Genomic DNA, 23720 nt, shown 5'->3' with positions numbered 1-23720 from the left:
CATGAGACTTCTGCCTGGATGTGGGGTTTCGATGTGAAAAGTTGGAGTTAAAGTTTGTGTTTGGAGTAGGAGGGGGTGGACCCCTCCCCCACTGACCCCCAGTGAGGGGGAGAAACGACTAACATTTATAGTGCAAGCGAAGCCTGCCTGCATAATGAGTCAAATTTACGGATGCATTTTGTTCTGCAGAGGTTTGCACCTCAAACCTTTTTGTGAAGCATACGAAAAAGTGGGCGTGCATTTGTGTTTATTTTGTTTTGGATTATTTATCCTTGTTTTATGGAGCTTTTTCTGTATAAAAGTGTATCTGCATGCTCCTACTTCCTTAAGTGTAACACATTTTAGGTGTTACACCTCCACTGTGGGACAAAAACAAGTATGTCCTGACACAGACTCTAAAACTGGTTAAAAGAGGCAGTAGCCCAGGGCTCTGAGTTTTAGGGGACTCCTAAATTATTGTTGTTGTATACTGTGTGTGTTTTCCAAACATGGCCTCATTTTGCATGTAGTATTTTATTTTTTAAATGCTGTTGGAGTTTTGTTATTTTAATCTACACAGCAATATTTGAAAATGATGTTTTTGGGACCAACATGGAGTCATATATCAGATGTTTTAAACAAACTATTCTTCAATTTGTACCTGTAAATGTGTGGGCTTGCCTAACAGTTTCTGTAATTTGCATGAGTAAAATATGTTTTATTTTTTCTGGGACAGGGCACCAAACTGGCTCCAGCCCAGGGGCCCCCATTCCTCTAAATCCGGCCCTGGTTATTTCTCTGCCAGCTTTTGGACATCTAGAGAGACAAATATGTTTACTTGATTATTGTTCTTTGCAAAGTAGCTCAAACTCAGTCAGATTGGATGGAGATTATCCATGACCATCGATTTTTCAAGTCATGCCACAGTTTCTGTTCTTGGATTTGGGTCTGTACTTTGACTAGGCCACCCTCATGCTTTGATTTGAACCAGTTTTGTAGTTGTCTTTTTTTACCCCCAGGGATTCCCTGTTTTTAGCTCCATCCATTTTTCCATCACCTCTAATCAGCTTCCTTGGTTAAGCTGAAAAAACAACCCCACAGCATGATGCTGCTACGACCCGTTTCCCTTGGACTTCATGACAGGGATGAGCATTTATTGTGGAAAAATTAAATTTATTAATGCCCTTATAAACTAACACTATTTTAGAAATACTTTTTTTTTTTTTTTTTTTTTACACAAAAGCACCAATAAACATCAATTAAAAAAGCATGATTAAATGCATTTGCTTTTTAAAGTAGGCAAAGAAGCGCATTTCAAATGGCAAATGTTTTAAGTCACAGCCATACAGATACTTAAAGGAAGTAACTGTTTTTATACCATCACTTTTATTGTTATGACAATAATACCACAAAATATTGCAAAAAGATTTGTAGGCCCGTATCGCCCACCTTTACTTCATGATGCTGCTTGTTCTCAAATATCCTCACAAACGTCAAAACGCCCTCAAAGAACTGCTGGGTTTACACTGAGATTAACATAAAAAGAGAGAACTCTTTATTTTTTGTTTTGATTTGGGGGCTTACGATGATCAATCAATCAAGTTTATTTGTGTAGCACGTTTCAGCAGCAAGGCAGTTCAAAGTGCTTTACATCATTAAAAACACAGAAAGCCATTAAAGACGCCACACAGTCAACAGAGGAAACCAGAAAACATTTCATTTTGCCAAGTGCCATTGTTGGGCATCAAATATTTTGGTCAATGTTTAATTTATTATGGTTCCCAGGCAGCTCAGAACAGTTGGGCTTTTAGCTTTGATTTAAATGAACTGAGTGTTTCAGCTGGTTTGCGGTTTTATTTTGCAGATTTGCAGTGCAGAGAAGCTGATTGCTGCTTCTTATGATGATGATGAGTTTATTTAATTTAATTAAAGGGGAGCACTGTAGCCTTGCAATAAGAAGGTCCTTGGTTCAAATCCCGGTCTGAGGTCTTTCTACATGAATTTATGTATCCATTTCTTTCCACTTCAGAATTATGCACCTTTTTTTTCATTTAAATACTAGTGAAATATACTAAAATGTTGGCTGTAACATGATAAATTGTACCTTTGAAGGCACAGCTGTATGCTTTCCAGCATGTTGGATAACTGCCTCTCTGGCAAACGTTTATGGATGTTGCATGAATCCTAAAGTGGAGGAAAAGTCTCAATCTGCTCCCTGATCGTTGACCTCAAACAGAAGAACAAGAAGAAGAAAAATTAACTTTGTTCTTTAAGACTCAGAAAGTTCAAGACCTCAGCTGCAGAGTGAGAAAGAAGAAGAAAAACAGTGTAAACATCTGAGTGTGTGGAAAAGGAATTCTGTTCTCCTGCCGGGGATGAAGCTCATTAAATCAAAGCTCATCAGGTCAGAACTGAGACGGTTTTATCTGATTCTTGCAGATTGAGTTTTGCTGCTGCCGTGGCCTTCAGAGTGCCTGAATAAATTCCTTACAGCTGAAGTGTGTCTCTGCTCCCACTGCCCCCCCACCACCACCGCCTCATGGTGCCCGTTTTTGGGGATGAATGTGTCCTCTGTGCGCCGGCGGCAGCAGGGGAGACTGGTCCGCTGCGGGTTTGTTTTTATAAAACGTCTGAACAGAACCACTCCAGGTCCTGTCGTCTCAGAAGGCCCGCTGTTTAAAAAAAAAAAAAGAGGGAAAAAAATGGCTTTTTTTTTTTTTCTTCTTGATGGTTATTTTTTAACTAAATCTGCCTGTTCTGGTCAAATATTTGCACATAACTTTTTAGAAAACCATTAATTGAAACAATCACACTTGAGTGTGTCGACTCTTTGTTGTTTCCATCTGTGGATGAAGCCATCTGGATCACCGTCTGACATAAAACCTCTTATATATAGTATTTTAGTGTTGGAAAAACACAACTCAGCGAGTTGTTTATGTTGTTTTTGTGCACATTCATAGGATTTCTTCATATTAGTGTGCATTTAATTAAACCACTATTGAGTTCAGGGATGCAAATAATTATTTTAGTAAAATATCGTGGTTATCAATCGCATAAAAAAATTGGAACATTAAACAGGTTTTTCATTTAACCATGTAAGACTTTGTTATACAATATTAGAAAACGATCAAAATATGCAAACAATTTCCTTAAAACGTGTTTTTACAGACGAGGGCTGAAATGTTCAATCATGACGCATCGATTATTGAAATCTTCAACTAATTTAGTAATCAACTAAACGTTAACTAGCCTTTTACTGAAAAACGATATAATCAGAGCAATAATGGAGCCAAAACTGTACAACATGAATACACATTTTGCATTTAAGAAAAAAAAAAAAAACATTGATCTATAAAATAGAAGTTTAGTTTTGGCTAAAGTTTTAACTTCACCCTGTTAAAACTCACTAAAGGAATGCAATGTTACTGTATTTTAAGCAATAAAATGTTTGTTTTTCTTATTAAAAAAGGAATTGAATTTTTAAACATTTTTACTGTATAAAAAAGGCTCAAGTGGTTAAATTAAATATCTGTAAAAAAATGATTTTATCTGATTAATTGTTTGGATAATCGGTTTCTAAAACAATTTTTAATTGCAGCCGTATGACAGACAGATGTTTGTTTTTTTTTATCTAAAATGCAAAATGTAAGTATATTTTGCACATTTTTGGCTTAATTACTATTCTGAAATTGTCTTTTTTGGGTCTGTATACTCCAGTTATCAATTAATCAATTACTAAATTAGTTTCATTATTTCAGTAATCGATTCGTCACGATTAATTGCTTCAGGCCTAATGGAGTTGGTTGCTCAGTGAAAGCCTGGACGCTGTTCCTCTGAGCCTGTGGGACGTGTCCATCCTGCAGACGCCCTCCTGACCTGCAGCACCGACCGGCGGTTTGCTTAGCCCGTTCATAAACAGCAGCTCCTACTGTACTGGAACAGATGGCTTCCTTTGAGAGCGTTTCGTTGGCGTTCACACCTGCTGCAGCTTTATTTAAGAGAGAGAGAGAGAGAGAGAGAGAAAAAAACCTTACGCTTTGCTCTCATTAACACTGCTGTGCCTGGAGGCTGCTTGGCTGCTCCTTCGTTTTCTGAATGCTCACATTAGGACGGGATAAGAGGATTATTACTGAATAAACTGAGATGTGTTGTGTGTGGATGAACTTATCTCTACCAAGTGATCTGCCAGCAGTTTATAAAGACAATGTGCACTTTGTTGTGTTATTTACAGGACACTGACTGTCATCTGAAGTGGATGATGCATGAATTAGCATGGAGCTTTAGAGGGAGAGTGGTAAGAAAAACGAAATAAAAATCTGATATTTGATAGTTTCAAGTCAAGTTGAAGTTTTCTATCGGTCCTTAGAAAGTCTGGAAAAGTACAGGATGTGATTTGTCCAAATTAGTCCTGAAAAGATGGTGAAAGTTCATGCTTCCTATTGTGTTTGTGTTTGAAAGATTAATGTCGGAATGTGTGGGGAAAAGAGACTTTAAACATTGTGTTATAATGGAGTCGCTGCTCTGCATGAAAAGTCTCATTTATTGCAGTATCTTCTAGATCTGGATGAGAACGAAGAAATATTTGTTTCCAGACTTTATTCCATATCTTATTCTCTAGACCTTCCTTCCCTTTGTCTTTCCTTCCATTTTTCCCCTTGTCCTCCCTTCCTTCCTTCTTTGTCTCTTTCCTTAATTTGACCTTTTCTTCCTTCCTTTCGTTCTTGTTTTTCCATCCCCCTTTCCTTCCCTTCCTTCCTTGTGTCCTACCTCCATTCCTTCCTTCTACTTCCTGCCTGCTGAACATTTAGCCATTTTATATTTTAGCCATGGCTTATAGTTCTGGGAACTCTGAAACTGTTTTTCATGTGAGGTTTACAATATTTAAGACCAGTTTGTCTTTGTTTAGGTTTTGCTACATGGAGATTTAACAGCGTCACAAAGAAAAAAGGGGGAAAAAACACAACTGAGGTTAAAAACTTGACGAGGATAAATATGTGTCGTCGTGGACATCAGAAACTTTCACTGGTAGCTGTGGGACCGTGGGAGGATTTCTCAAGGCCCTCTGAGGCTCTGGTTTCTGCTCATTTATCAGGTGATGTTTATTCAGCTTTAGGTGAAGCTTTTGAACTTTTTCTCTTTTTTTTAACCCCAGTCACTATGCAGTTTACTCTCAGTCCATTATGGAGGGTTTTGGTCTCGGGGGATGATCTTCTTACACCATTTCAGAGGTTTAACTCATGGTTGTGAAATCTCTTGTTACCGACTTCGTGTCACCCGCCAGATCGATGCGTCGCTGGCGCTCGTTTGTCGCTCTCGTCACGTCGGTAACCGCAGTTTGAAAGCAAAACTATTTATGGATTACACGGCTTTCCCCGTCTCCTGAGCTTTCTTTACATTTCATTGAAACCATCGTCAAGTCTTCAATGGTTGCCAAAAAACAACCGATTCACCAGCCTGAGGGAGAGATTAGAAAGAAAAATGGATATGATAGCTTATAAGACGTCTTGTCAGCTAATATTTTCCGTGCTCTTACATTAAACCTTCGGTATGTGTGTGGGAGAATCATACATAAATGAGAAAACCTTACCCCTTTTTGCCTTTTATAAACTTAAACAAAAATAGCAAAAATAGTGACTGCCATGCAACTGAGCCACCGTATGTTTTTAATAAAGATCATACATGTCGGCTCATGTGTTAGTGATTTGGCTGCTCTGTGGTTTTTGTTGTGGATCTTTTTCTTTTCTGCCGGGTCTGTTCCTCGTCCTGTCATGAAGGATCTCTGTTGTTTATCGACTTGGTTCCTCTGCAGCTCTTTGTCCTGTCTGAACTGTAGGACTGATTGTGACACACTCTTGATTTTGGTGTGTAAGGCGTAGCGGCATTTTTCTTTCTGCATTGTTTCTGAGGATTTGCTGCCGTGCATCACTTGGTTAGCCTGTAAGAGATGCTAAATATTCATTTTTTTCCCTAAAATATTCCTAACTAGAATTGGAAAGAAAATCTAGGATGTCGGATGCCAAACCAAGTCATGTTAGACGAGGCATTGTTTACGCTGTCTTTCATCGCAATACTGCAGCAATGTAATTTAACACCTCTGAAAGTCGCTAGTTTTAAACGGAAGTAAAATGACACACCAGAGTGAACCACCTCCTGCTGGTGGTTTGTGCATTTTTCTAACCATTACTGTAAATTACTCAAGGAAAGCCTGCCTGTCCATTAGGGTTGCACTGATAAATGAGCCCCAATTTCCTTAATATTGGGAGATTGGCGATCGGCCAATACTTGCATGACAAACCGATTTTATCCACCAAAATGATCTACCTCTGCAAAGATGTGAAAATCAGCCTCTGTACCTGTTTTTCTCTACCAGGAGAGAGGAGTGACTAACACTCTCTCCCATCAGCATTTACTGTTGATCATGTATCATGATAAATTTATAAGTATTTTGATTTCTTGTTTTTGCGATAAATTGCAATTGATCCTTTAAAAAAATTATCTGTCTATATTGTTAATTTTGCAATTTTCTCCACTTCAATGAAATATCAGTACATTTGAAAATATAATTAAATTCAATTACTGTGTGCAGCTTATTATTCACACTTCTTTATGTGACTGGTGTCCTGAAGACGTATATTACAAATAGGTATGCTTTTCAAGAGCAGCATTTATTTTTGTGGGGTTCTGATTGCTCCGTCTTTAGACACTACAAATCTATGATTGGCCAGAAAACTGCAATTGGTGCACAAGAGTATATCTAAAATATTTTAAAGCAATGTTTGGGAAGCTGAAATAACTTGGCGCAATAACATGACACACAATTAGCTGGTGTTTGTATGCCAGCCAATCCAGGAGGAACATTTACTTTTCTTGGCGCTCATTGGCTGCATCCTCAAGAGTTCAAATATAGAAGACTGAAAGCTTCTGCTGTAGTTCCAAGATGGTTTTTCACTGTGCATGTTGATGCATATTAAGGTGTATTTGGCATTCGAACATGAAATAGGCAGTTACAAATGATTTTAAAATGAGTCTCGGGTCATTATAGGTGTTAGCATGAGGTTGTGGTCCTCAACACCCACAAATACCGTTCCAGAGGGTAGCCAGTAAAAATATTTGATCGTTGTTCAGGGACAAGGAATCTCTCAAATGTTGCTCAATTAATTTTTAAAGATAAAATTTTGAAATTGAGCAGAATTTGGGCTTTTAAAGGAGCAGGCACATTTATTAAGAGTTGTAAACTTTAAGTTTGTTTGGCCTTTTAAAGGAAGCATTCAGTGACGAGTCACAGCTGGCAGTAAAATGAACCTCATTGATGTTTTCCTGCAATAGTTTTATTGTTTTTCCACTCTGTTCCTTGGGATCTGGACTAAAGTTCATGATTTCTGCTGAACTGCAGAAATAAGATTTGGCTAAACTCATAGCAACTCATTTTTTTTTTTTTAAGTTTAATTTTTTTTTAAGTTTACAAACTACTACTACTACTAGAAGTGTAGTAGTTTGGCAGCTTGACCTTGTAACTCCCTCCTGTGATACTCCAGCTTCTCCGCCTGGCAGGCAGGTATGAGGCCCACATTGAGGAGGGACGGGAGGGGCTTCACAGCGTAACAAAATCCCCGTTTTGTTTTCAGTGTTTGGGGCAAAGCGTGAGCATTGCTGCCGCTGCATTTAAATGCATCCGATTGAAACGTGCAGGAATGCCTCATTTGGCTGCAGCCCGTTTGAAGGGAGAGAAGGGAATGAAGGAGGGCGAGGAGGGGAGGAAGGCATGCCATCGCATAAACCCGGCAGCCATTAACTCTTTGTTGCCTGAGGCTGAATGAATTCATCAGAGCAACAGGCCCACAGGCAGAGAGACACCAGACAGCTTCTATTCAGTTCGTCTTTGTCGCAGCGGTGCATGGAAACAGGCTGACGAGGCCTCTGGTGTCTGATATCGTCAACGGCTGTTTCACCTCAGAGCAGTTCAGTCGGCCCAGCCGCTCGGATGCTTAAAAACTAATCTGTTCTGTGACCAATTTTCTGTTTGGAGATGCTCTTTGTTTTTCTAGTGGGCTTACAGCAGAGGTCCGGGGAATGGGTCTGACTCCATGGCAGCGTGATGCGTTGACCTCGTGGTCCTCTCACCCAAATTAACCCAGCTGGGCCGGTGCGGAGGATGACGTGAGCCGGACTGATGTGGATGGGCTTATCAGAATGTTTTAGATCTTCCCGGCTCCCTTCACTTCCTGTTCAGAGCGCCGCGGCTCTGCCTCTGTTCTCCTGGGATTTGGAGCAAAGCGTTGAAAATGAATAAATCAACCGAGAAGATGCATTTATTCTCCTAAACTGTTTGGATTGTTTTCAACTTCCACGAACTCCTTTTTTGACTTCTTTGTAGTGATTACTTTGCTGGTGATTAGTCGTCAGAATAAGCAAATAATTGATCAAAAACTATGAGCATATTTCTACATGTTTCTGTGTGAGATTATGTGGCTGCATTAAAATAGTTTTTCAAAACCTGTAAATGCAGAAGAGTGATGCATCCTGGATGTGAACATTGTTTCAAATGGACCAATTTAACATCATCATTGTCAGATTTTGACCAATTTCACCTTCTAGGAGACCCAGCCTCCCTCTGGTTGAATTTAATGGCTAGATGTGACCTGTGCTGACCAAAGAACAGGCAGGCCATGTTTGTGGCCTGTGCACCCAGCAGATCTGGCTGATTACGAGCAGCATTGTTCTGTGTTAGCAGGCAGTAATTGCTTTAGAGGAGAGGGGCTCACCAGACAACAACCATGGTTGTTTTTCTGGGGTTTTTAATCACGTTAAACAACCCGACCACCAGTAACGGCTTCATTCCTTCTCCACCATTTCTGTAGCCGCACACTCTTTCACCTCCCTCTGCTCTTTTCCACTTTGCTCGTTCCACTTTCGCAAACCATGCCAAGTACCGAGCCACCCCTCCCTAAAGCCCCTCCATCCTTTCTGGTGTTGTCCTCTTTTTGAACCTTCCTCTAAGGGAGTCTGTGTTAACCCAGACAGCAGGATGGAGCGGCACAGGAGGAATAATTGAGTAGGTTTGCAGAATAAGGAGGTCTTGGAAGGAGTCTGTCTCTCTGAAGCTGCTCTGCTGATAGGAAAAGCAGATTCATCAAAGCTGTTTTTATATGCGGGTTTCCTCCAGAAATAACCTGATTTGTTGGCGTGCTCGCTTTGTCTTAGGGGTCCAATTTATGCCTCCATTGTCCAAAACACCCCCAGAATATGTAACCGACAGAGAGCCTGTTAGGGGTTTTGTTCTCAGTTGGCACAAATATTTTCCTCTAGATTTTTTTTTTTCCTCAGCTGCTTGAAGACTTGTTCATCCTTGAGTTTTATGGACACTTTTTGTATTCTGTTAAAAAAGATTATAAATTATGAACAACCATTCAAGTGGCTCCATAACTCATTTTAACAAAATTTGATTTAGAGCTGTGACTAATGACTATTTCAGTAATTGAATATTCTGATTAACTGATTTCTTTTGATGATTAATCTGACAAAAAATGTCCAAATTCTTCAGATTTTTCCTTTAACTATCTTATACAGTATTAGAAATGCATTAAAATGCGAATAAATCAATTCTTCTTTGAATTAGAAATTAAACTTTGCATTGCCTGACATGCAATAAGATGGCGATCCTTTGGAGAACCCTTGATCATTTGCAGGATGCATCTGCAACTACAATACTACTTCTAACATCAGTATGTGAGAAGCTCAGCCCTTTCTGCTCAACTTTAAATCAATACACTGTACAGCTAATGACTGCATAGGAAAACATCCCTAAGATCTTTTGCACAGAATTTTAACCAGTTGGAGCAAAAACTCTCACTCGAGGAGTTCTGAACAAAAAAGTTTTATTATCTTCAATGCAAAATGCATATTTTTTTTTGATCCATTTTGGCTTAGTGCCCTTAAGGTGTTGTTCCTTCAGTAAATCTGCTTTTTTAGAGTCTGCATACTCCGGTGAATGATTGATCAATTACTAAATTGGGTGAAGATTATTTCAACAGTCGATTAATCACTTCAATCCTCATTAGACTGTATAGTTATGACTGCACATCTCCATCAGTTATTATCAGCCTCAGTCAACATGTGCCTTTAGAAATGAGAGTTTAAAAGCCCACAGAGGACAGACGTAACGCAGGCCTTAACAATGGGCTGCTCTGTGCAGGTGCAGCCAGCTGACACAACCTTGTTGATTACGCTGCACGGGGCCAGTGTTTCCTGTCCTTATCTGCCGAGGTGACGACAGACAGAAATGTGTTGTGTTGTGTCTGACAATTAACAATGGTCCCTCAGCTCGCCCCCATGTGCCAAACGGCGGAGGAAATCGATGTTGTGCTGCCGTCGTTTCCTCCTGCAGTAACGCACAGCGGATGAGGATCTCAAAGCATCCTCCCTCCCCCCGGACCACCGTGGCTTTTGTGTCCTCATCCAGGTTAGGGCCCAGGGCGGACGGCCACGGTCCTGTCTTTCGTCGCGTTGCCGGGTGTGTGGGTTTTGTTTACGTGTGTGTGGTGAGGAGGGTGAAGGCTGCGGACTCCCTGCGGGCCTCAAAAACAGCCGTGGCAGGAGAAGACCGGCAGCTGTTTGGTTGTTGACTTCCTGTGGTGCAGACGGAGACCTCATGCTGCTCAAAACCAGATTCTTTTACTGTGGCTGGATTTTTTTTTTTTTTAGTTTTAAGTTATGTGAACACAGATTCTTGCTTGAACAATAGACGTCTCTGAGGATGAGTTTATGGTCTGCTTCTGGCTTTTAAAAGCATGTGACTGATTATTGATGGACTCTGGAGAAACCCTCTTAATGTTGTGCTTCATTTGTTGCAGTTTGCTTCCCTCTCATTTTTAAAACATGACTCCATGATCCTTCACTCTGAGGTAAAAATTTAAGTGAAAGCTTCACACACAATAGAAACAAGGAGGTGTTTTTCTTAGCTATATTTTAGTGAGCAGTGGTGCCATCTGTTTGTTTAGCATTGAAGCCCAGATTCAAAAGCACTCTTTCGCCATTCAAATGCAAAAAATGGGATGATTGTATTTCTTTCTGGTTGTTGGACTGGAATGTGAAATCCGACATTTGTTGAGTCACCTTGACAAGCTATGAAAAACTATATTTTGTAGTGGATTTTACTTGTGATATTCTGCATTTTACTAATCACATTGTATAAATCAGGAGGTTTCAGTTACAGATGAAATTGCCCTATATTTGCATTAAAAGACGGTCAACATGGTGTAATCTACTATAGTCATATAATTCACATAGGGAACAGGACTGGGTGATGTGGCTCAAAAATTATGTCTGATTTTCTCATATCAAATCCAGTTTTAATAACTTTTTGTCTCCCTTCTATTTCTTAAATAGAATTTACAAATGACAGAAAACACTTAAAACTTATTTGTGTTTCAATCATCTCTTCAATCAGCATCTCCGTGAAGCTTGTTAGCAGACCACACTTTTTCCTTTCACCAAATGTTCCACTATAGACCAAAAAAAGCTCTGTGACCATATGTATAGTGCCACTATTTGAATTCAATTACTTTGATCAAACTAATTTCTTGATGTATTAACCTAAATCACAGTGCCCATTTCAAATTTATATACATTTTGCTATATTTTCAACAGCAAAACCTGAGCTCCATTTTGACTTTTGATCCAATAGGTGTCTTATGCACATTATGATACTACTGGCAAATCCTCCGCTTTGCATCACACTAGTTTGTCAAACACCTCCCTATCCTCCTTTGTGAGTTGTAGCATTTTGGCATCTTATTCAGAGATGTAGCTCTGCTTTCTTGCCCAGATGCGTTTTTGCGCCATGACTTCACCGGTACTCTTTCATCTCTTTTGGGATGGTTTCCAGGCACAACTCTTTCTGCGCCTTTGTGTCCTGTCATCTCGCAGGAAGCAAAGAAAAGGTTGCAGTGAAAGCTACACCTCTGCCTTTCCACCTTGCAACCTCTCAGGGCCGTCTTGAAATGAGGTCAGATGACACACGAGCCCCCGAGTTGAACCTCCGCCCTATCTCTCTTTTCAGCGTTTACACGGATGCTCTGAAACCGGGAAAAGACGACTGAAACAGCAGCTCGCTCCCTGGAGTGAGATTGAGAAATTCTGCGGTCGGCTGTCAGAAAAAGAAGAAATCATGTTCAAACCAAGAGTCTTGAGTGACGGACGCCTCGGAGCACTCGTTGCTTTTAAATACAAGCAAAGCTGGAAAGATATGTGCCAAAAGTCAGCTGCAGAGTTATTGACAGTCAGTTTCACGTTTCCATTTAAAGTTCTGTGGTATAATTAGCTCCCAACTTTCAAGTGTTTAGGTGAGAAAACCATTGTGTCCTGATGAAAGCTGCAGTTATCTTTACATCAGCTCCACTTGTAAGAGTGAGGATTCTGCAGCAGACTGGGGGCTAGTCATGAATTAAAGAAGTGCCTCTGCTCGTAGACATACGTCCAAGTGTTTCTCATCTTTAATAAGAAAGGGCTGGATGTCCTGCAGCTTTTCCTCTTCCCATCCTTCCTTTGTTTGATCGTGTTGTTTTCTGGCGCTGTTAGTCTTTGTGAATCTCTGCGGTTCAAACGGCATTAAACATGAGTGAGGAAATGCTGAGGCCTCCACAGAGTGTTCTGGGCTCATGGAAGCCATGCAGCTGGTCCAGACCTCCAACTGTTGGACTCCTTTGGGAAACCTAAGATTGTCACTAATTTTACTGCCTTGGTGAGTTCAGCATTTTGTTTTTTTTTAAAGGATTTTTTGGCTTTAGTGTTCTTTAGTTGATAAAGGTCAGTGGGCCAGGCCTCGATCCTGTGATGAGAGAGTTGAGGCCTGAGGCCTCCGTATATAGGTTGCACGGTTTATCCCTTCTCCACCATCTCTCTTTAAACTTAGTTAGAATCCAAAAGAAACCAGGATTTGTGCAGCTATATGTACCGACCAATAAATCAGACCTGTATTTTGAAAATTATTACCACAGCTCAGGGTCCCAAAGATACCTTTCTGTCCATCTTCTCTGGACATTATTTCTATTTACCCAGGACAGGTTTCTCATTAGTCAAACACAAATTGCCTCCAATGTCCGTCTTTGTCCAGAGCAGGTTTCCGTCTTTGTCGATCTTCATTCAGGACAAGTTTCTCTCTATGTCCGTCTTTGTTCATTACAGGTTTAGCCCTTTACTCGGGACAGTTTTTGCTTTTCATTTGTCTTTGTTCAGGACACGTGTTGTCCTTTGTCAACCAGTTGAGGTTTCCTGCATTGTCTCTTTCCAGAGCAGGTTTTCATCTTCATCCTGGACGTGTTCCCCGTCCATTCGTCTTCATCCAGGACAGGTTTCTCTCTTCATCTGTCTTTGTCTAGGGGAGGTTCCACCTATTGTCCATCTTTGTTCAGGACAGATTTACCCCTTTTGTCCACCAGATGTTTCCTCCATTGTCCATCTTCATTCAGGGCAGGTTTGTCTTTCTCCTGAAATTCGACGTTTCCGTCTGTGTCCTTGTCCCCATTTTCTGAAATCAACATTTTGTTTACTGTAATACTCTTTGTATATTTAGCCCCTTCAGTCTTCCAGTCTAGACAAAGATGATTAATCCCTTATAAAATTCTAACACGTCTTTTTGAAATAGCACGTCACGTCCTGTCACAAATTTACATGAGCATCTTGTTTTCTTCTTCCACGGTTGCAGTTCTGTCTAAAATGCCTTTGAGAGTTGGTATTTAATGTAGTTTTACAGAGGGGTAAAGTTGGTGAGTCAGTCCTTGAAAGTCGTTTAAAGTCGTTAACCTGAGTTTTGAACACTGCCCTCAGGGCGGCTTCAATCTCAGGCGGGAATGTGGTTAAATTAGGGATCTGGAGAATGTTGGGTTGTGAGTAGTCAGGGAGGATTAGAAGGTCGATGAAGAAACGAAGGTCGGTCAACCTTCCCCTTAAAGACACCCTCAGGTTTCTATGTAGTCTGACACTAATGGACATTACGTGATCATAAAGGTTGAACATCCAGAGATTTTCAGCAGCTGATGAATTATTAAAGTTCACAAGCTTTTTCGTCAGTTTGTTCCTGAATAGACTTGCATAAAATATTCAAGACACTGTGACTCATTGGTATATGAAAGTTGATTGAATCTTGATTATGCTCATCTTGCACAAGTGCTGCTTTCGTCAGTCTGGAGAGGAGCTGAGAAACGGTCCACAACACGGTAACTAACCTAATTACCCTTGTAAAGAATTGCATGTGTAGCTACGTGTCCTCTTGGTCTTTGCCAGCTTGATCCTGTGATGCTAATCTGGTTCTGGTTTGGGTCATGCGGTGGGGTCTGACCTCCTGTGATCCCAGTTAGATGTATTCAAAACAAATCTAAATTATCAGCTAAATAAACCAGACAAGAACAGAAGAATATGTGTGTTCAGATTTAGTTATATAAGGCTGAAATGATGTTTCTATGATGGAAAATGTCCCCTATGTTGTTTTCTCTCTTGCTACGGCTCATGCATTTTACATTGTGTTGGTCTATCACATAAATACTAAAGTTTGTGGTTGCATACTTTTGCAAAGCAATGCATGTTTTATTACTAGTGAGTTTAATTGGAAAAAGTAATTGGAGGGCATTTTAAAACTAGAGTTTTAATTTAATGTAAGACCATATGCTTCCTATTTGCTCCTATTTAACAAAAAAAAGTGTTTTTTTTAGATTTTAGCTGTTCCGATGGTGTTGAAGTGCTTAAATCTGGTATTCTTAACATACTGTGGAAAGTTTGTGTTAATAGGTTCCTTGTGATTGTTCGCCTGCTGCTCATCGTCTGTCGAAGCCGTTTCACATTTATTAACCTCCTTTGAGAGGCGATAAGGAAAGGCTTGGCACTTCTCACTCTTTCTTAGCAAACCAAACAGAAGGACATTGTTTGTAAAACTGTTATTTCTTTATTTGATTAATATACAAGTAGGATAATTGTGTGAATTTCCCATAGAGCATAATATGACTTTTGGCATTAACCCAACAAAAGCAAGAAAATTCAACTTAAAAACGGGTTGATTGCAAAATAAAACAAATGTAACTGATTTTCCTTCATTTAATGGAGCCCATTTTTTCCTGTTGACTCAGGGATGTATAATACATGGGTTTTGTTTTTAGGAGTACAAAAAACAAGTGCATTGCAATAAACTTGTGGGTCATTTGTGTTAAAAGCCCAGAAAGTAAATGATTTTGTTTTTCTGCTGTCTTCAAAGCAAACTTTTACCCCAAATGAGTCTATCAAGCCACTGGAAAACAAATATATTTTTCTTTCCATTTTAACAAGACTTTATTGAATCAATATATTGTTGCAGCCCTACCTCAAACCCTCTGTCAAGTACAATGGAGGATGCGTGGTGCTGTGGGCCGGTATGTTTTCTAAAGGCAGTGGAATCGTTATTAGAGTTTAAGGCACATAAACTCCTTAAAATGGCAGAGCATTGCATATAAATATCTGCTGTGCCTCTTCCAGAAAACTGAAAATGTTCAGAGGTTTGCTCTTTCTATAAAATTTTGTCAAACGTTTGGCTTAATTGATGTAAAAATGGATTGCAAGACAAAAAAACAAACCTTCCTTTGTCAGCTTTGTACTCTGAATCCATTAGAAAACGTGCAGGGAGAGCTCAAGAGAAGATGAGCAGAAAATCTAGAGCTTTTGCAAAGAGTTGGACTTTACCAACCAGGTCAATGGGTGTAAACAGCAGTTCATTTGTAGTTAGGGAAGTTGTTAACCTTGTTTGCCAGTAATTTTGATTGTCCATAGCAACCATTAAAAAATAAAAATAAAAAAAAAGATCTTTGCTCACTAGAATCGGTGGCTCATTGTGTCTGCGTGGCAGAAAACATCTATTTTAGACCCTCGGTGGTTACAATAGAGTCTCCCCTGCTTTAAAAAACATGACCAGGGCATCAAACATGGGAAGAAAAGTCACTATAATAAGAAAGTCAAGAACTGTGCTGCTGCCATGTTGTAAATTTTGCAAGAATTAAAGTCCTAGATGAAAGTAATTTCGGTCTGTTAGTTCATAAAAAAGCTGGACCGTTGCAGTGCTAATGCTACAAGTCTGCACAGATAATGCACTCTGTCCAAACATGAATAAGTGAACACTGATGCAATGGTAGTCAGTGACTCTCTCCCTCTCTTTCTATCTTTGTGAAACTCAAACAGTGGGTCTATCTCACCTTGCATACCTTAACATTGTGGGAATTTTTCAATGCAGCATTGTGAGGACCAAAGAGGACAGGCTATAGAGCTTTTCTGAAAGAATGTCTGTTTTTTTTATCCACACAGAGTGGCAGAAACTAGTCAAGCAGCAAGGTGTGAGACAGAGACTGGGTAGAAAAACAGGTTGTTGGTGATAAATGGCAGTCCTGGGTTGGAAAGTGTCTCCTTTCCAACAGAGGAGTGGGGCTTTGTCTTGAAATGCAAGCTGCTTCTCTCCAGCCGCTGCCAACTTCTCAGGATCCCCAACTTTCAATGGGAGAGGTGGAAAGAAGAGAGATATTTGTTACAGGGAGATGCCTCAGGGTCACACGGGGGGATAAAAAGATTTGAGTAGCTGTTGCTGTCTGTTAAAAAGGGATTAGCATTTAATTAGAGCCGTGGTCAAGTATCATTATACCATCATATATTCTCAGCGTAACGGGGAGAGCCCTCTTCAGGTGTGCACAACTAAAACCTTCATTACCATGATGCATATGACATTTAAGCTCCCCCTTTCCACAGTGCCTGGCAAAAACAACTTCATCTCCCAGTTTTTATTGGGGTTTTATGTGGTAAACCAACACCAAGCAGCACATAATTGTACAGTAAAAGGAAAACAATACATTGCTGTAAAGCTCAAGGAACATCTGACAGATCAAGACAGTTTAGAGGCCTACAGTAACTTTGGAATAGCTACAGAAATCCACAACTCTACAAATCTTAAGGAAAAGTGGCTAGTAGAAAGTCACTGTTGTCAGAGTACCATTAGAAGTCCCATTTAATGTTTGGCACAAGTCGTGTTGAGGACTCGGGGAATATGTGGAAGAAGATGCTGACCCAAAATGTCATAGTCATGGTTGCTGATTTCCTGCATTTGTCATGACAAATTCCTTCATTTCCAACAATTCCACGTAGGTGGACACGGTGCCTCATCCTTATAATCTGAGGCGTTTCCTCCCATGTATTTTTAGTTCGCTGGAAGACCATCGCTTGCCAATTTGATGGAGCTTGAGATATGTAGCAAAGAAGACTGCGCAAAGAGAGAGATCCAATAGATCCATACCCCAAAGCATTTGTAGCTGTAATTACAGTGAAGGGGAGTTAAACAAAGTAATGACTTGGATTATAGTTTTTAAATGTTTTTTGTGAACCACTTTTCACAGTTTTGTTCTACTCGTTCTTGATCTACAACCAATAATCATAAAAAAATACTTTGAGGTTAGTGGTAACGTGACAGAATGTGAAATAGTTGGCGTATGACTACCTTGTTGTAAAACTTTATTCCTCCTTTGTGTTATCATGGTTTAGAGATTTTTTTATGAAATGTCTTTCTAATTATATTTGCACCTAATTCTGGACTACCTTTGAGCTTCAAATTTACTGCTTCTCTTTAATTTACACCTAATTTTGTTCATTTTGCTGGTATTTCAGAAATCCCCTTTTTAAATGAGCTTGTCTATTCAACAGACATGACAGAGATTAAAGTGCTGAAAACATTCCCCTCTTCTCTCCCCTTGAAGTGTCACTACATGCCACGTAAAACTGGAAATTCCAGGAAACCAAATTTTTCCTTCAGGATAATGAAATGAAGCCCCCCTTTTTTCTGTAGAAAGACCTGTTGTGTGCAGCCATAGTGGTCTTTTTGAGCTTTCAACCAGAAGTTATTGAAGGTAACATGCACATCATGGCCTGTTTAAGTTACTTTTGCTGCAAGGTGAATGTTGTGGATCAACCACAAAGTGCTGGTCCAGCACTTTGTGGTTGGGGTATGTTGGGTCTGTTTTTGTGCTTTAAAGGTTACAAAAGTTGTGTAGTGTTGAAGGTAATGGTTGCAGTCAGTCTAATCCGCCTCCTGACTGTTTTGATTGATGCTGAAGGCTGATGGAAATTGCGTTGCCTCATTGTTCTAGTTCCTGGTCTTTGTATGCTAATTTATGCATCTTTAGAGGAGAGCTCGTTTGGTGTAAGGGTGACTCTGCATGTGTTTAAGACTTATCAGATGGGTGTCCTTGGATCTGTCTTTGGAAATGCAAGATTCAGTCATTGTGAGGCATTCCTGCTGGTAGGACTGAGATTGCCTAGGTTGGGAGCTACAGGATCAACAAAATGCACAACGTCAATGTTCGGTGATTTGCTTTGATCAGCCAGTGAGACCAAGTGGGAGTCATGAAGACCTCTGAGCTCACCAGTGGACCATGACTCTTGAGATGGATTAATCTTTGTTGCAGCAAGAGCAAAGTAGAGACACAGACACTGTGCAATGAGTTTGTTAGACATTTAATTAATAAATACACAAAATATATTTCCCAGATCTAGTCAGGAGTGCAGTTCTGTAATAAGTCAACCCATGATGAGAGGGAGTAACTGGTGAACTAATGCTATCGCCATCAAGTCAGAACGCAACTTTGTGGGCTGATGTAAGATGTTGTTCATCCTGATTACAATCAGCTGATGTTTAAGGCTGTTTTGTTGAAGAAAGGAAGCAGTTTTTGAGTTCGCCTGTTGTGACAACAAAGGTTAGCCAACAATCACTTCTCGGGAAAATGATAGAAAAAGATGAAAATGATTTAGAAGCACAGAGAATATCACTGCTGGCTAATTTATAGCTAGGTAAGCAGATGCTAAAATTAGCATCTCCCTTGTAGTGTCCTAGTGCCACACTACAAGGCTATTTCATTTTTTCCTTTTAATCAAATCTGAATTTGATCATCTCTTTGTCCAAATCTAAAGTAGTTGCTTTGTATAGTTCTAAACCAACCGGAAATTCATCAAAACATGAAATTATAATACACTGGCTGAATGTTGCAGTGTTGATGATGATTAACCCACATTTTCCTGAGTCATCTTGTTCTTTTTTTTTTCATCATTGCAATCCTCGCCATTTTTCTTGAGCTTCATCATCTTGGCTACTAAAATAATTCAAGTGTAGCATCAGAGGTAGTTGATTCATCTAACTAGCCAAATATTCAGGGTTTGAATGCATGACAATAAAAATACATTCTTCCAAAATATTGCATTACAATTTGCACTGTGATTTACTGATTCACCAGTCAATGAATTATTGATCAGATTAAGACAATTTCCCCTTAATCAGCTCTGACAGGTTATTGACAGGAAATGCACAAAAATTTGATTGCTTTTCTTTTTTATGTATTTTTACTTTACATGTAATTTGCTTTGAGTTTAGTAGAAATTATCTAAAGGTTAAGAACATTTGAATCACAAATGGTAATAAAAATTACATAATTTCTTAATATTGCCAGTCTGGTATGTAGATTAGACTTCTATTTAAAGAAATAAAAATAAATCAAGCCTGACCAGTATATCTCAACCTTAATTGTCAGTTGAACTGGCTTTTTTTTTTCTCTCGCTTGGATTTATCTGTGGAATATATTAGTTTTCTATGCCACACCAAGTAAGTTGTGACTCATACTAATGGAGACCAGAGTTTCAGAAGAACCACAGAGGCAGTCTCATTCAAAGCATTGTAACGTAGGGCTTAGTTTTAAGGCTGCCACTCTCACACCATGGAGCAGAGAGAAGTGTCTCGACACATCTTATTCCAACACAAAAGAAGACTGTGATGTACATACAAATGAGCCTATAATTGGTGTTTTTGTCACCCACTTTCTTTTTAGTTTAATCTCACAAACAAACCTACTGTGCACAGGCATATGTGTGCAATCCTGGTGTTTTAGGGTTGTGTTGGTGCACATTTTATGCAAGCGTCCGGTAAGCAGACTCTGAACTCTTCCCCCCCTTCCTGTTTTCCTTCTCAACTGTCTCTCCACTGTCCCCATTAACTCTCAGCCTGAGCCTTAGGTAAAGTAAAACATTGTTCTCTGTGTGTGTGCATGGCTGCAGGGGGTGGTGTGTAAAGCAGGAAGTAATTAGAGCTAATTATTCAGCTTTAATCATTAAAAAAACCTCCACTGATGCTGCATCACCACCATGCCTTGTTAACCAGCATTCACTATATAATTACTGCTCATTGTGGTTTGTTGGGCGAAACAATGAGGTTTGTTTTTAATGGTCGCTCTGAGTAACTTGAAAGTTTTCTAGAAGCCTCATGCATTCCCTGAAGGTTTTAAATCTCGACTTTTAGCGCCTCCGTCTTATCTGAGTTGGTCTAAAGTGCTGGGGGAAGTAGGACAGCCTTTACAAGGACCCATCTATTGTCATCGGAGCAATTAAGTTAGTTTCTTTCATCTGAACATCTCTTTTGAAACAGACATTGCACTTAGCAGCTCACTGAGCAGGGACCAAGTGCTAAAATAAAGATATGTGGGGGTGTTGAGGTTTGTTGTTGGGACGCTACAGATGCAGCGTCCCGGATCGCCAGACGCTGTTGGCTCTGTAAAGTTCGCTACGCTAAAGAGACGTTTGGTTACTCATAGCTGTCAAGAGCAATTTACTCTGGGATCCTCGTTCTTCAGATGTTCAGTGTTGTCACCCTCAGACTTCAATAGCTCAATCCTGCTCTGCAGTATTTCACCTCACAGCAGTAAACTTGGAGTGCGAACTCACTTTATAGCCCAGTTGTTTTCAGTGAGCTCCTAGATCTGCTGCCCAACTTTTTTTTTTTTTTATTGCGCCTTTTGAAGCTAAAACAACAGTTAGGATGATTGAATATGTGCCTGGAGGCTGTTGGCTCATTGTCACAAATGTCAGAACCAAAATCTGCACAGTTCTTTAATTCTTTATAAAAGGTAGATGACGTTTAGACTATGAGGACTTTGCTGATCCAGTTACGATGGTTAATAAAATCAGATTTAGAGAACAACTGTAGGCCTGTCACCGAACTATTTCCTGCAATCAATTGCTCTTTTGGATAATTCAACTTTCCTGACACATTTTAATTAGGTTCAGAGAATCTTATTGGACTGAAACAATTATTTTTAGTCTTATAAATAAAGTTTTTGATGTGATGTCAGACAACGTTACTGTCCTTCTCTGGTTTCGGACACTCGGGGAAACTTTGACCATTTGTAAAATGTTACAAAGTTGAGCTCAATTACTTACTTCAGCAGTTTTCTCATATAACTTTCTTTCTTCACGCCTCGTCCTGCTTCACCGGCTTCCTCTCCATTGTAGATTTTAGCAGCTAAAACACCAAACCAATAGTATATTGTTTTTATGCTATAAATTCTAGTATTCTTTGTGATTTTATAAGTGCTATATCATTTTTTAAAAGTTACTTCCTTACTGAGGAGAAGAAGGGTCGGTGAAGTTCTCTACTGTGGAGTCCTGCAGCCTTGTATTTACTACCATCCTCCATAATTTCTGCTTTCTACTAGAGGGGAAAGTAGAGGCATGAGGAGGAAAAGGTGTGACCCAAACACCAGTGGGAATAAGCTTGATAACTACAATGTGAAAGGCAAACTGACAGCCACTAATTAATTCAACATATCATTGAATCATCAATCCACAGCTCTTCTCTTTCTTTCCTTTGTTTCTGTCTATCCTCCCCTTGTTTTCCCCCACACAACTTTTTGTTCCCTCTTCCAACTATACAGACTCCTAAAACTTGGATGCCCAAAAAGAAAATTCTTGCTGCGTTGCATTTCTTTCGCTTCCTCCTCCTCATCTACATTTAATTGAAACATCAGAAGCAACACACAAGTGTTGGAGAGTGTGAACAGAGCAGATCTTTAGTGCATGTAAGGTACCCTACTTCCCTGACCTACTTTCCCACTAACTAGTGTAAACTACGGGAATTTTATATTACTTTTTGGGTAGACACTGTGGACGCAAAAGGGATTGGCCTCCAAATTTATTTGAACTAAATTAGAATTTTCTCTTTTTAAATACATTTCCTAGTTTTACTAAGTTTCCCTTAAAAGTAAAATACATTACTGAATCAGAATCGGCTTTATTGATCAATATTGTGTGCATGAATATGAAATTTGACTTTGGTTTCAAGTGGTCCCAGCAAACAAAGTATAAAAACTAACCTAAACAACTTAATTGCTGGCTCTTTAATAATCAAAAGCCATCTCATTTTAATCAAAAACTGTATATTGACTAAATAAAAAAATTCAAAAATCCTTTTTGCTTTGGCTGGTCTAGTAGCAAAGATTTTTCTTTTTTTTAATATAAATTAATAAAAGAGAAACTTCCACATTCTCAATCTGAATCACATTTTTCTTCCATTATAAATTCTCATAATTCATGAGTTTGTGTTTTTTAATTTTGTTTGTATTTTTTAAATAAAATGCAACTTAGAAGTTGCTTTTGACCAAGATAATAGGAGCTTGTTTTAAGTGAATAAAACAAGTCAATAATATTGATGAAAGAGTGCTAGCTCCACTGGCAGATTATTTCACTTATAAAAAAAAAACATTTTTGCCATATCTTAGGGGAAATAATGTGCCAGTGGAACGAGTACTTTTTAAAATCAATATTAAGGAATCAAACAAGCTCCTATTCTCATGTACTAAGATATTTGCACTAGAAGTAGTTGGAAAGATTTAGTGTTTTTGCTGTGTAAAATCTGCAGGTCAGGCCTACAGGAAAACAAAATCAGCCAGTATAAATAATCCTGATCAGTGTCTTTTCCAGTTAAATTGTTAAAACGGTTAAAGCGATGGAAGATTGATGTTGAATTAAGGTCTCACCAACTTGAACAAAAATCACGTTGATCTTTTCTCCACACCTTCTTAAAGAAGCATTCTTTGTGCTTTTATTTTTCAGAGTGGATTGTGCCTGTGTGGGTGGTGCACAGTGCCTATGAAGCATGTGTCCATTGAATGCTCATGGCGCTAAAAGCAGTGATGTTTCTTTAGACCCCCTCATAGTGCAGCCAGAGCGCTCCTCCCGCTGTTATACTGCTCACTCATGGAGAGGTGCTTGACGGTCCAGTGGCTTGCTCGCTGAATACCTATCATTGTCTTCCCTGGTTTTAGGGAACTCTAGAGCCTGGCGTTGGACTTGCTGGCTGGGGTTCAGGAACTCTGCCGGGCCAGAGATTAGCAAGGCATGGCAGGATCCCTGATAACTGACACCCTCCACGCAGGCATCTGAGCCTCTCTCCCATCCTGCTAAAGACTACAGCCACAAAGACGCCTTTCACCGCCGGCCACGGTGGCGCTAATCCCCAAAACACAAAGACCCTAGCCACCGATAGCATCTAAATAACTCTAAAGTAAATGTCATTTGGCTGAATTAGCTGCATCTCATGTTGTCGGTGGATTGTGGTGTAGGGGCGAACAGAAATATTTGTGGTTGTTGTGATTTCCGTTGGTGCGATTTTTGAGTGTTGGCGCTCGATGGGACACAAAGTCAGATCGCCCACTGAGATGGCTTCACTGCGGGGTTTGGACTGGTTTCTTTCATCTTTGTCAGAAGCATTCTGACGATTCAGAAATACCCCAAGCCTTCACTGATATCAGCTTTTTAAATGATCTCAGGAATATCTGCATGGTTGCAGATATTCCTGGGGAAGTTCTTGGGTTTGGATAACTTATTTGATCTGGCCATCTAATGTTGCCAGATTTAATGGTGAAAAAGGG

General features: G+C 39.6%; 1 protein-coding gene across 1 annotated transcript in view; it reads left to right on the top strand.

Annotated features, from left to right (window-relative positions):
* Positions 1–23720, top strand: part of ptk7b (protein tyrosine kinase 7b) — a 77570-nt gene that overhangs the window by 618 nt on the left and 53232 nt on the right. The window lies entirely within an intron of this gene.

The sequence above is a fragment of the Poecilia latipinna genome, unplaced genomic scaffold, assembly GCF_001443285.1.
Source record: "Poecilia latipinna isolate Pla-1442-1.1 unplaced genomic scaffold, P_latipinna-1.0 Scaffold1542, whole genome shotgun sequence".
NCBI classification, from domain to species: Eukaryota; Metazoa; Chordata; class Actinopteri; order Cyprinodontiformes; family Poeciliidae; genus Poecilia; species Poecilia latipinna.
This window is presented reverse-complemented; position numbering and strand designations above follow the sequence as displayed.